At 43.1% G+C, this 13,460-nt stretch overlaps 1 protein-coding gene across 6 annotated transcripts in view; it reads right to left on the bottom strand.

Moving 5' to 3' along the window:
• Nucleotides 1-13,460, bottom strand: part of LPP (LIM domain containing preferred translocation partner in lipoma) — a 601,703-nt gene that overhangs the window by 534,183 nt on the left and 54,060 nt on the right. For 3 of the 6 annotated variants that reach the window (XM_082251178.1, XM_082251179.1, XM_082251183.1), the window contains one exon: nucleotides 5,564-5,636. The exons of 2 other annotated variants lie outside the window; for them this stretch is intronic. The gene's annotated coding sequence lies outside the window, so the exon portion shown is untranslated. Of the gene's footprint in view, nucleotides 1-5,563; nucleotides 5,637-5,729; nucleotides 5,754-13,460 lie in introns of those variants that run through there. One more of the 6 variants, XM_082251180.1, reaches the window with a different exon arrangement.

Genomic DNA, 13,460 nt, shown 5'->3' on the forward strand with positions numbered 1-13,460 from the left:
CGCTTACCACCTGACCAGACCAGTTTGAGTATGTGCGGTTTATTACCACCCTTTGGACACGCCCTTTTAGCCAATTCCGTATCCAAGAGCAAACCCTGCGGTCGATACCTGCAGACCTTATTTTATAAATTAGGCGCTTGTGGGGAACTGTATCAAAAGCCTTGGCGAAATCCAGGTACACCACATCCACTGGTCTGCCCCTATCTAGCTCACAGCTCACCTCCTCGTAGAATGTTAAGAGATTGGTTTGACAAGAACACCCATTTGTAAACCCGTGCTGATTACTGCTGATGATGATGTTGTCTTTAGCAAACTATACGACATAGTCCCTTATCATCCCCTCCAGAAGCTTAGTCCCTTATCATCCCCTCCAGAAGCTTACATACTATCGATGTCAGACTGACAGGCCTATAATTACCCGGGACACGCCTCTGCCCTTTTTTTAATATCGGTATCACGTTAGCTTTCCTCCAATCCCCTGGTACATTTCCTGTCATAATACTATCAGCAAAGATCAGGAACAGTGTTACTCTATTAGCTTTTAGGCGATCTCTGAAAACCCTCCTTTTCAGAGAAGCCTATCCTACCCACACCTAACAACTATACTTCCATTTTCTCTATCAGCCCATCCCCCACAGTTCTTGCCTTTTGTTTCACTTGACCCTCCCTTCTAGATTGTAAGCTCTAATGAACAGGTCCCTCTAATTCCTCCTGTATTGAATTGTATTGTAACTGTATTGTCTTCCCTCACATTGTAAAGCGCTACGCAAACTGTTGGCGCTATATAAAGCCTGTATAATAATAATAATAATGATAATGCACCCATTTTCAGGGTGGAACATGTACCATGTTCCTGATGCTGCAGCCATTCCCTGACCCCCATCTAATTGTGATAGTGGGTCAGGGATCTCCTCCCTGCACCCACTGTTAAAATTTGAAAAGATCATGGGTGTGCAGGGCTCTGCCCACATGGCAGTTTCATTCAGAGTTCTTTGAAAGTATTAATTTTATGTATCCACAGTCATTGTGGCGGACAGCTTGTTGGTTTCAGTGAACTATCAGGGATCTGGTGAGCGCTCTAGTAGTTCACTGATTCTTCAGGTCATTCAGTAACTGCCTGCCTGTACGAGATACAAGCCTGTAAAGTATTTCATTCACGATCAAAAATAAAATAAATGCACATTTTGGTTTTTTTTACCCAAAAAGGTGTACATTTATTTTTTTTTTTTTAGAAAGGTGAACTTATCCTTTAAATGCTCTCAATATGGGCAGGCATTTAGGACATAAGTGTTTAAATGAGTATGTATGCCAAAAACCAAAGGAAAAAGTCAACAGGCTGTTGAGCTCACCTGCAGCATGACCTGCCCTCAAGCCAAACACTGCAGATCTCAAATTACACGTTTCCACCCTGCATGTTCACTGCTAATATATTTAACAACGCCATTCCAGGTAAAGACATGGCGCAATCTTAGAACTCATGGTACTGATCTAATGCACAGATCTGACTATGCTACTTGTGATTAACTGTAATTCCTCTTATATTAATAGATCTTCATCCCCTACATGCATATTGAAATTTCAAATACAGCTGACAGTATGAATGCCTCCACTAGGGCAACGAGGCTGCTACTATAAAAAAGTAAAACACCACATTTCAAGTAGTGTGAATTGGTGGTTGTGTTTAGACAGCCTTAAGCCTCATACACCATGAGTTTTTTTTCCATTCAACCCATCATGTTGGCTAAGAGCGCTGATCGGGAGCCGGTCGGCTGCTGGTTTTTCAGCATGCACGTCTGACAGAATCTGGCCAAACAGCCGGCTTCTGTTGGACTGGCTGCCATACACACAATAAAAACCGACTGATGTCGCCAGACATTCGGCCCATGCGCACTAGGCTTTAGGTTCACAGACAGGCAAGTATGCTTCAGTGGGAAGAATTAAGGCTTCTAGGGAAATTGGAGCAAAACAAAAGTGACGGATAGCTATAAATTAAGGATTGGCGAAACAGGAATACACAGTAATTCACAGGTAACCAATAAAAACAATGTAAACCCTTTTGTTGCTTTGGTTTGATATAGGTTTTTGAGCTTAGTAGAAAAAATAGAAACAAGATAAAGGCAAGTCTACTTTTTGCATATACAGTACTGCTTCAAATTTTACTGCAAACTGAAATCTGCAAGCTCCTCCAGTAAGTAAATGTATGTACTGAACTCATCAAAATATATGGATGATTTTGCTGTATGAAAAAACAGCAGTAGGATTTACTTTTCATGTATTTTTATTTCAGCTATTTTTCAATTTAATTTTTTTTTTTTTTGAAAGGTATCTATTTTGGCAACAATCTCATGCTGAATATGATTTTGCTGTAACGAAAGCAAACAGAAGCCTATTTCAGGTTATCATCACTGGATCTCAACAAGTTCCTCCACGACAGGGAAGAAAGGAAGTCCTTGAGATGTCATAGGATATCCCCTACAAGCGAGGAAGTAGTATTTATTGCACACTACAATATTACATCTTCAATTTTTTTTTTTAAACCATATCTAAAGGTTGAGGACCCTGACTGTAAAAATATGTTATCAAGGAGATTATATAAAATCATGCAATCCAAACATATACTCTGATCAGATTGCATTTGATGAATATTTCTGCTAAGTACCTATTTGTAAAAGGGTAAGCTTTAGTCTACTTAGCATTATGGTCAGTGGGTGACAGAGATGGCTGTCAAAAGGAGACTGCTTTGTGTTAAACTGCCCATAGATGCATCCAAATTCAGATGTTCAGCAGAAACCAGCCAAGTTTAAAACTTTTCAATCTATGGCTGTTCCAGTTAAGTTAATGCTGAACAGGACCGTTAAAGTCTTTCCTCGGTCAGCTGGCTGCAGCCGCTAAAAAGTGTATTCTGAGAGCGGAGATCTCCAAATGGAACAGCAGGGAGGATTTCTCCATCCATCTCACATGGGCGAGGGAATTAATTTCATTTTTTTTCCCCCATCAGAAAAAAAAAAAAAAAGTAGGCATTTTGGCCAGTCTTACTGTACAGTGGGCATGGGAGAGTGTTTCGGTAGGCTGGAGGACCCCTTTAAGCCTGTGGTAAAGTATCTGAAAGGCCATAGATCATGTGTTGTAGAAGAGAAGCATGGAATTAACAAAAAAAAAAAAAAAAAACATACATGCTCACCTGGATGGAAGCAGCATTGGTAAGATGCTGCATCTGTCCCCAGCCAACTCTAAGACCGAGAACTGAGTGATCAAAGACCGCTTATCGCTCAGTACTCCGTCTTGGCTAAGCAGACAGCCAGTGACTCTCACTCACCGGCTCTCTGCTCCTTTAGCATTCACTGGAGTGCCAGGCTGTGTGGGGGTCTGCAAACCGAGGCTGAGACAAAAACTGCTCAAGCATCTGGGTGGATCCGGACATTAAAGTGATTGTAAAGTCTCTTTTTTTTAAATAAATAAGAGACATGTTATACTTACCTCCTCTATGCAGTTGGTGTTTCACAGAGCAGCCGGGATCCTCCTCTTCTATGGTCCCTTGTTGCTGCTCCTTAACCCTCCCTCCAACCGAGTGAACCCACAGCAAGCAGCTTTCTAGGGGAGCACCCAAGCCAAGCTGCAGCTTCATGTGTCCATTCAGACACGGATCTGCCGTTCGGCCCCACCATCTCTCTCTCCCGATTGGCTGACTTTGATTGACAGCCGTGGGAGCCAATGGTGCCGCACCTGTGTCCCAGCCAACCAGGATGGAGAGTTCCGGACGGCAGAGGGACTCGTGGACATCGCCGGACAGAGAAGGACCTCTGGTATGTTTTAAGGGGTGCTGGGGGGGGGGGGGCTGCTACACCTAGAAAGTTTTTTATCCTCATGCAAAGAATGCATGAGATAAAAAAACCTTCTGACATTACAACTCCTTTAAAGCAGAACTTTACCCATAACAACTTGATAAAAAATAATGTTCTAGCAAGGAACATAAACTCTACATTAACAATTATGCTACCAAAATTAGTGTGTGCTGTAAATTGCCTCCAGCATTGCTTCCGTTTCTTCTTGCTGGAGGCTAAGTTTTTTTCTGAAGCCCAGAGCCCCTGAGCAGAAGTAAATCATAAAGCAGAACTAAACCCATAGATTTAGCACTTTCCAAAAAGTTACATTTGTGGAATGCTTGGATTGCTAACTGTCACATTTGTTTGCGTCCTCAACCAAACTGTCAAACCATTAAATGGCTGGTGTCATAACTGATCACATGTGCATCACCAGGGCAATTTCAGATCAAACAAAAGTAGCTCCCTTGGCTGTAAAAAATAGGAGAGTTTACTTTTGCCTTAAAGAGGAAGTAAACCCTCATCTGACACTTTTACCTATAGGTAAGCCTATATTAAGGCTTACCTATAGGTACTGTAAATATCTCCTAAACATGTACCGTTTAGGAGATATTTACCTTACATGCAGCCAGTGACGTCACTGGCGCATGCGCTCTGAAGGAACGGCCGCTGGTGCCGTTTCTTCAGAGCCCCGTGCCGTGACCGTCGGCTCGCGCGCGTGCGCCGGAGTGACGTCACCGCGGCTCCGGCCAATCAGATGGCCGGATGCCACGATCCCGGAAGACAGGCGACTGGACATGTCGCCCGTCATACAGGTGAGTGAGCGGCACGGCGGGGGCTCGTTCTTAGGTAAGTATTTCATAATGAGCTAGTATGCGATGCATACTAGCTCATTATGTGTTTCTCTTTCAGGTTACAGAAAAAAAAAATAGAGAGCAACTGAGCATATGCAGAGCAGCGTAAGACAGGATTTTAAACAAAAAGGGGACAGCCTAAAGTGATCTAGCAGGACTTAATTTTCTGACTAAAGTTCCTTTACTTTAAGGTCGGGATCCCTCCAGAGTCTGGACCAGCTGAGTAACATCAGTTGACAGTGGACTGTACCCTGCTATCAGCTGAATCTGGGTCACAGGAGTGCAGAACTAAGTGCACTCTTGTGACCCATGGGAGAATAGGGCCAGAAGAACGTTGGCTCTACTTCAGCTTTTACCAGATTTATAAATGAATAGTATAGGAATATATTTATTAGTACTGTATCTATAACCTATAGCTGACAGCAGTAGTAGATACTGTACATACTTTACACACTTATGTAGCTGTGCATTCCATATGATAACTAAGGATAACAATTTGGTCATGCAGACTATCATGCGGAATCAGCAACATGACTAGTAGGCCTAAACATCATAAAAGAACTATCAGTTGCACAATTTAACTCCTAATTCTTGACAAATCACTGAAAATAAAAAACGACAACCAGGATCTTGAAATTTCATTGTGTTACACTCCTATTATAATCTATTCATATTTCTACCATAATCAGTTTTATTACCAGACACGATCTAAATTCATCTGCTTAACATGCTATAAGCAGTAAAGTTAGAGAAGTATCATAATAAAGGCTAAAGATAATCAATTATGTACAAATCAATATCTATTAACTGATTTTACCAAAGAATTCCTTCGCTCTATCAAACAATACATTACACACCATCAAAACAGATTCAAATGGTTACACTTACCTCAGTCTTGCAGTCTTTCTCCAGGCACTGCACACTTAGTTTAAAGAAGCTCCTGTGAATCGGGGGTATTAACCTGAAAGAGACCACAAAGCAAGCCTCAAAACATAGGGAGGGGGATGTCACATCTACTGTAGCACTCATATCCTGCTTCCAAACCCTGACTCACCTCCCCTCCTCTTTCAATAGATCAGTGCTTTGGGTAAACATTTCCAAATATGGAAAACATGACAAAGAAGCTTGTCAAATATCATCCCTTCTCTGGTTTTCCCCGTTTTGGTACTTGGGAAAAAGTAAAGAAAAAAAGCAATATCTAGAGACAGAATTCCACTGTGTGTATATCATTAACCCCAGGAGATTGGGCCCTGCCTGCTGCCCCTATGCTTAAATTCCTCACATAGCACTGCAATGTCAGATTTGCAGAGAACGCTTTGTACAGTCATGGAACAAGCTCTATGCAGGAATATGGAAACAATATCACTTGTGCTAATTATTAATGGTGTATATGCGGATCTAAAATTGCAACAAGAATTGAAAAACGTTATGACAAATGTATCGACATATATACACACACACACATACACACACACACACACACACACAGTATCTCACAGAAGTGAGTACACCCCTCACATTTTTACAAATATTTTTACTTGCATAACAGTGTACATTTGCTGTCCCCTCAAAATACCTAAACACACAGCCATTAATGTCTAAACCGCTGGCAACAAAAGTGAGTACACCTCTAGGTGACAATGTCCAAATTGGGCCCAATTAGCCATTTTCCATCCCCGGTGTCATGTGACTCGTTAGTGTTACAAGGTCTCAGGTGTAAATGGGGAGCAGGTGTGTTAAATTTGGTGTTAATTGCTCTCACTCTCTCATACTGGTCACTGGAAGTTCAACAGGGATCCTCTTGGCAAAGAACTCTGAGGAAAAAAAAAAAAAAATGTGTTTCTCCACATAAAGATGGTCTAGGCCAGTGATGGCGAACCTGGGCACCCCAGATGTTTTGGAACTACATTTCCCATGATGCTCACCTACACTGCTGAATGCATAAGCATCATGGGAAATGTAGTTCCAAAACATCTGGGGTACCAAGGTTCGCCATCACTGGTCTAGGCTATAGAAAGATTGCCAAGACCCTAAAAAACTGAGCCACAGCATGGTGGCCAAGACCATTGGGAAGACATATGAGTGCTGCCAGTATTGCTGCAGAGGTTGAGGGGGTGGGGGGGGGGGGGATCAGCCTTTCAGTGCTCAGACCATACGCCGCACACTGCATCAAATTGGTCTGCATGGCTGTCGTCCCAGAAGGAAGCCTCTTCTAAAGATGATGCGCAAGAAAGACAGCAAACAGTTTTCTGAAGACAAGCATACTAAAAGGACAAGGATTACTGGAACCATGTCCTGTGGTCTGCTGAAACCATGATAAACTTATTTGGTTCAGATGGCGTCAAGCGTGTGGCAGCAACCAGGTGACGAGTACAAAGACAAGTGTGTCTTGCCTACAGTCAAGCATGGAGGTGGGAGTGTCATGGTCTGGGGCTGCATGAGTGCTGCCGACAGTGGGGAGCTGCAGTTCATTGAGGGAATCATGAATGCCAACATGTACTGTGACATACTGAAGCAGAGCATGATCCCTCTCCCTTCGGAGACTGGGCCGCAGGGCAGTATGCCAACATAATAATGACCCCAAACACAGCTCCAAGGTGACCACTACCTTGCTAAAGAAGCTGAGGGTAAAGGTGATGGACTGGCCAAGCATGTCTCCAGAACTAAACCCTATTGAGCATCTGTGGGGCATCCTCAAACCGAAGGTGGTGGAGCACAAGGTCTCTAACATCCACCAGTCCTGTGATGTCATCATGGAGGAGTGGAAAGGGACTCCAGTGGCAACCTGTGAAGGGCATGGAGTTCACCAGAGCAACAGGGTTAAGGCAGCACTGAAAAAAAAATAGTGGCCACACAAAATATTGACACTTTGGGCCCAATTTAGACATTTTCACTTAGGGGTGTACTCACTCTTGTTTCCAGCAGTTTAGACAATAATGGCTTTGTGTTGAGTTATTTTTAAAGGGACAGCAAATGTATAGTTATACAAGCTGTACACTCACTACTTTATATTGTAGTATAATTTCAGTACTTCAGTGTTGTCACATGAAAATATATAAATATGTGAGGGGTGTACTCACTTTTGTGAGATACTGTGTATCTGTTATATACTGCTACCAGTAGTGGAGGCGTTCTTCCTCACGCTGAACAACAATGCAAGAGGCACCAAGTTACATACTCTTAACCAAATATACATTACACACTCTTGACTGGAGTTTAGGGGAGCACCATTTGCAGGGAGAGGGGAAACAGGATGTTTAGGCCTCTTTAACACATGCAGTGCCCTCTGAAGAGCGATCTGTGTTGGATTACTACACAGTGGGCATAAGTCGTTCTATTGTCTCCCCACCACATGATTTAACCCCTTAACCCCACACCAGCGTTGCACAACCTTGTTTGGGGAACCCCATTCAGTTAAAAACTGGGATAAATTTTGCCACATTACAGCTGCGGCAGATGTATACCCCCCGTTTGCTGCCTTTGCAGCTCAAGGTAAAAGCAGTTTGTGGGTAGTAAAAACATGGCTTAGCTGGGTATTTGAACCAACCTGCAACCACAACTGGCCTTATTTTACCTAAAGTTGTGCTTTGAAGGTCTATCTACACTTCTCCATTCTTGTGCACTGCGGTAATCTGCACATTAAAGTGGAAATCCAGGCTCTAACTAAGTTTAAATCTGCTACCACCCCTCTAACTCCTATTCTAACAACCCTGTAGAAGGGAGATAGGTATACTTCCCAAATCTCAGGGTGCTTCAGTCACTTGATCAGCTCCAATCGGCTTCAGGGGATAGGAGGAACAGCCAACAACGGATGCTCCACAGTAAGCCTATCAGTGATGTCACCACCCAAGCATTCCATTCATTATCGGCACTCTCTCCTTTCCCCTGAAGCTGGCCACTGGGGAGATCACATTACTGGAAAAGAGCATCCTGAGAATAGGTTAGCACAAGCATCTTCCTTTTACATGGTAGTTCGTGTAGAAGTTTTAGGCTTAGTTAGAGTCTGGAATCATACTTTAAAGTATGCATTATTGCAACATAAGGGAGTCAAGTACATTGTGGTGTCATTAATTTGGAACAACACCCTAATGCAATATATAGGAAGTAAACTTCCCTTGTCCATTTGTACTATAATAAGGCTTACCTATAGGTACTGTAAATATTTCCTAAACTTGCACTATTCAGGGGATATTTACTATACACTGCGTCGATTACATCATAGGTGCATGCGCTATGAAGGAGCGGCCGCCTGTGCCGTTTCTTCAGGGCCTGTGCCGTGACCGGCGGCTCCTGTGCGCAATTGGCCAATCAAAGCACTGGAGCCCGTGAACCCAGCAGAAACACAGAGAAAGAGGTTGGCTGTGTGGTCAGCGTGCAGGCGCTGTGGCAGGGCTTCATTCTAAGGTAAGCATTTCATAATGAGCTAGTACGTGATGCATACAAGCTCATTATGCCTTTGTGTTGCAATTTTTTTTTTTTTTTTCACGGGGGGTTTACAGCTTTAATCCACATACCTTGCAGTGCACCACAACGCACCACTGGTGCACTGTGTCAGAAAAATGCTGTGTGCACATTTTTCTTTTGGCACGTTATTATGAGTTAGCAGCCCCATGAATATGAAGGGGCTGGCTTAACGAAACATACATTATTAAGTGATACAAAGTGAGTGCATTAAACACAAATCACAAGAATGTCAAAGTGTAAATGGTCCCTTAACCTTGCTTTAATCCACTCCTGCTGAGCATATGCAAACATGTGGCCTCACAGAGGTGGGCCTTCTTCTGTAGGGCTGCACATGTTTGTTTGTGCTGGAAGTGAGGTTGATGGAATCCCCCCCCCCCCCCCCCGGTATGGAGATCTGAGCAGTCACTGCTCTATTAACATTCACCACTAAATAAAAGTCCAATTTATCCTGCAAAAACAAGGTATAATTCACCTGCATTTGAGAAAAGATGTGCAAGATGCGTACAAAGATATGGTACATTTATTATATCACATGCCAAAGTTGTAAAATGGTGCTTTTGCCTGGTACACATGAGTTTATCAGATCGTCCATTTTTAGAGATAACTAAAGCTACGAAAATTCCCGTACAACAGAATAAAAATTCAGAAGTGATGTAATGTATTGTATTTTCGAACGACGACAGTTCTGAGTAAGCAGAAATATGAGAAAAAGGTTGTGCTTGTCCCATCAGATAATTTTGCATGAATTGTCCTGTTTGGCTCTCGAAAGCTGTGTACGATTGATCAGATTGTCATACGATTTAACCGTTTGAGCATGCCATACCGCATTGACTTTTCATAGGTAACTGAAATCTTCATCTTAACATGTCAGTCGGCAGTGCAAATGGATTAACGTCAAAATAAAAAAAGTTAGGGAGTCGGATGATGTGTGTGTGGGTTTTAGGTGTAGCGTTGATATTTTGTTAATCAAGAACAACACTCTCTACACTCCTCTATGCTAAGTAGAAAGAGGAGAAAGTCTATGGACTGTGGCACGCGACCATGCAAATAGCAATTCGGAGATCTCTGCACTCAGTATTGGGCATTCTAGGCATGGAGAAAAAAAAATACAGAGCGAGAATGTGCAAAGTCTAGGCTGGACTAAAGAATCTGTCCCTCATGCAACATATCTGAACACTTTCCCATGTCTGCCAAATATATTTTCAAGGAAAAGTATTAACAGCAATGAAGAGGATAAGGGAGATTTTAAAAACATTTGTATTATTAGATAATAACTATGCTAAGGCATGGCACCACAGGATCCAAGGCAAGCTAGAAAAGATTATCAACTGCAGAAATCAGAATTATAAATGTAAATCTGCATCAAGTAAAGCATCAGAATTAAAGTGGTTGTAAATTCACGTGTATTATTTACGGATTGTATTGGTGTTAAGTCCCGGTTCAATACAGTGTGTGTCTTTTCCTAAGATTATAATGCCAAATACCTTCTTTGCAGAGCCCTGCTGTCCTGTCATGTGACCTCCCTCTGCTTCCCATCCCAAGTAAGGCCAGCCATACACGGTTTGAATCTTGGCTGGTTCAGCAGGAACCGGCTGAGATTCTAACCATTAATGGAAAGGCTGACGGTACCAAGTTGATTGATCGTACAACCAGCCTGCCGGATGGAGATGAAAGCTAGCAGCTACTACAGCCGGGGGGGGGGGGGGGGGGTTAAGCGCAGGAAGCCGTCCCTGCGGGGAGAAGACAATTGCTGATTCCACAGTCAGCATTGTCTTTGTTGATGGGGGAACCGGGCAAATTTCTCTTTCTTGCGACCTGTGGTTGCATAAAAAAATTTGCACCTTGTATGGCCTACCTAAGTGAATACAGTGGGAGGGGACAGAGATTCCCCCATGATGAATGCAAGCCAGCAGAGGGAGGTCATGTGTTTTCACAGCAGAGCTCTGCAAAGAGTGTATTTAGCATTATAATTTTAGGAAAACACACACACACACGTTACTCAACAGGGACAGAAAACAGAGAATCAAAGTAATTAATTCAGGTTTCTTTACTTTACAAGCAATGGAGCAGATGCAGGGACTAGAATTGCACAGGGAAGGAAGAAGAGAGGGTTGGGGAGGAGATTGGCTTAGACACAGACTACAGAATGGACAGGGAGGGGGAGATGGGGAGATGCAGAGATGCTGAGGAGATAGCTGGATGAGGCACCTAAACTAAGCACACTATCCGAGATCAGCGGCCATGATAAACGTGATCAGTTGACAGAGGGAATACAGGAATAGGCAGGATCACAGGTATTGCACAACATGAAAAGGGACAATTAACATGGCAAAAACACTGTGCACCATCTCATGCCTTAAAAAGAGGAAGTAAACCCTCCTCTACAACTTGTACCTATAGGTAAGCCTATATTAAGGCTTACCTATAGGTACTGTAAATATCTCCTCAACATGCACCGTTTAGGAGATATTTACTTTGCATGCAGCCAGTGACATCACTGGCGCATGCGCTCTGAAGGAACGGCCGCTCGTGCCGTTCCTTCAGAGCCCCGTGCCGTTACAGTCGGCTCCCGTGCGCATTCGCGGGAATGACGTCATCGCGGCTCCGGCCAATCAGATGGCCGGATGCCGCAAACCCGGAAGAAGGGTGACAGAACATGTCGCCCATGGACAGGTAAGCGGTCAGCACTGCGGGGGCTTCGTTCTTAGGTAAGTATTTCATAATGAGCTAGTATGCGATGCATACTAGCTCATTATGTGTGTTTTTCTTTCAGGTGTTAATTTATAAAAAAAAAAAAAAAAAAAAAAAAAAAAAACACGGAGGTTTACAACCTCTTTAAAGGAACAGGAGCATTTTGTTTTTATGTTTTTTGGGTTACAGTCACTTTAAACTTCAAACATCTGAAAAGAAAAAATATTAATATAGGGAATAGGCTTGTGACAATTATTTAGTGCAAATGTAACACAATCTGACATTGTAGAGATACAACTGATTACTATTTGGGACCAAAAATCATTTAGGGCCTTTTTACACTGGTGCGCTTAAAAACGCAGTATGCATTTTTCACAAATGCAGATCACATTTTTACAGAAAAAAAAAATTGACATGTGCATTGGTGCATTTTTCAAATAAGGACTCAAAGCGAGCAGGACCTGTGGCGCAAAGTTTTTGAACTAATAGAATTTAAAGGAAACTATTTATCATGCGCTTTTGTCACACTGGAAAGGTGACTTTTAGCGCAACAAATGCGCACCAGTGTGAACAGGGTCTTGGGCATGATGGAAAACTCAATTTGCTTTTACTTCTACCCAATTCTGCATTTTAATGCCTGTACATTTCTTCAGCCATGCTAGTGCATAGACAAAAGCACATCAGTCAATTTTATACTTCCCATTTGATATACAGATTCAAAAACAGATGGTATACTCAAACATTGGAAATTTCAAAATTTATATTCAAATCTCAATTTTGCAGTCTTATTGGGCCTTTAAGCAAGGCAGGCCCTTAAAGCCTATTGTACAGTCCTCTATACAAGGGCTTGACAAATTTGCATGGAATCTAGGAGCCAGCTAAAAAAGTTAGGAGCCAGTGCTTCTTCATGCATGCCAAACGGCCGGCTTCTGTCAGAACCGCCTGCCATGAACACAGGCAGGATGGCGGTCAGTTTTTTTTTTAAATGGACGATGTTGCCTGGCATTTGGCCTGTGTGTACTTTGCTTGATGGTGTGATGGACAGTGGCTCACTAAGTAAGGATAGTGCAGCAAGGTGGGGGCGATAAGAGATCCTGTAACTCATGCCACCTTAGACCCTTTTCATAAGGGGACCTCTGCTAAGCGGAATCAGCTTGCTCAGTTGGGATTTCACAGCTAACCCAGCTGAGCAGGCGGATGACAGGTCCTGTCTGCTCTGCTATGCAGAGCAAACACAAAACACAGTCCCGCTCTCCTCTATGGGGCATTTGGATTGAAATGAACTGCCTGTCCATTTCCATTTGATCCCATCTGATTTGATCCGCCGGACGGATGGAAAATACCATCCGTCTGTTTTTGGCAGACAGGATCGGATGGTGGTGGTTGTCAGCAGCAATCCGCCACTCCATAGAAGGAGACTGAAGGGTCCGATCAGGTCCGCCTGAAAAATGACAGGTGGACCTGATCAGACAGCCCGTGTGAAAGGGGCCTTCGGCTGTGTGGCATGACAGGGAGAGAATGAAAAATAATAAAACATCTTTTTTTTTGTGAGGTTGGAAATAGAACTGAAGCTGTTCCAACCAGCTGCCCCACACTCCCTGTCCACTCACCGGTAAGGACAGGATGCCAG

The sequence above is a fragment of the Pelophylax lessonae genome (genome assembly GCF_965119305.1).
Source record: "Pelophylax lessonae genome assembly, chromosome: 3".
NCBI classification, from domain to species: domain Eukaryota; kingdom Metazoa; phylum Chordata; class Amphibia; order Anura; family Ranidae; genus Pelophylax; species Pelophylax lessonae.